This window comes from Stegodyphus dumicola, chromosome 3 (genome assembly GCF_044657685.1).
Source record: "Stegodyphus dumicola isolate Sdum_Otavi_A_Nest chromosome 3, ASM4465768v1".
NCBI classification, from domain to species: Eukaryota; Metazoa; Arthropoda; class Arachnida; order Araneae; family Eresidae; genus Stegodyphus; species Stegodyphus dumicola.
Genome location: NC_140770.1, coordinates 186666379 through 186667613, shown reverse-complemented (window position 1 = coordinate 186667613; position 1235 = coordinate 186666379).

The following is a 1235-nucleotide window of genomic DNA, read 5'->3' as shown; positions in this document are numbered from 1 at the left end:
AAACTTTGAGTGGCGTATTACAGACTTCCGCAAATTACCTTTAAATACGCCATTATGCAGCAAAATATTTTCTGTTCCAAAGCTTTGTGGATGGTATTTAACTCTTGATTCATTTAGTGATAATAACGATAGCCGGCATTTTCAAATTAACCTTTGCAAAATGTTTGACGTAAACTTGAAAGCAGTGTTTGTAAGAAGCAGAATAACCAACTGTTCTGCGTGGAAGCAGACCGTTTCTGAAAATGAAAATTTGTTTATTGGAAATGGGAAATGGAATTGCGCTGAGCTTTCGTCAGCCACTTCCGATTTGGTGCTGATGTGCAAGTTCATCTTTAGTAATGTCGATAGTACTGAAGAAATCTCAAAAATAGAAGTTATACAAAAACCACCAACAGTCTGGCATCTCAAAAGTTACCTAAAGGATCTGCAAAATCTTCTGTACACTGGATTGTCTTCAGATGTTACAATTAAGGTTGGATCCGAAATATTTCCTCTTCACAGGGCTGTTCTATGCGGTCGATCTAAGGCATTCTGCAAAATATTGGGAAATGAACCATCTGAGCTAAGAAAAAAGGGAGACAATATTTCCCTTTCTAATTTAGATCCTGCTGCTTTCAGAATAATGTTGGACTACATCTATTTTGCAGACATGGAAAGATTCAACGAGAGTATAAATTTGTGTGCAACTGCTTATAAATTAGGTATAAAACCACTCAAGAGGTGGTATAAATCTACTATGGCAAGTAATCTTACAACAGAAACTGTATACGAATTTCTAAAATTGACTAAAATACTTAAGGATAAGGATTTACACAGAATTGCGGAAAGGTTTCTCTCCCGTAACTGTGATGAAATTCTTAGAAGTAAAGAATGGTTTAATTTTGCTCAGAAAAATAAGCATTTCGCATTGAAATTATTAATTAATTTATAAAACAGGTTAAAATGAATTTACTTTGAAACTTCGAGGGTTTTAGATGTCTCATCTTAAATTGTATTTTATATAAATGTTATTTTATTGCACTTTAAATAAATCAAAGTGTTATTATGTCCTCTATTTTCTCATATACAGAATTTTAAATAATTGAATTTGAATTAAATTTGTATGGTTTGGAGATTTTATTCAGTTACAATTGATCTTTATTATAAGACGTCATTTAGATATCGGAAATTTTTAAAAAAAATTTCTAAAATTGCACTTCAACTTTTGTTTATTTTAGGCGGGAACTGTTCAATGT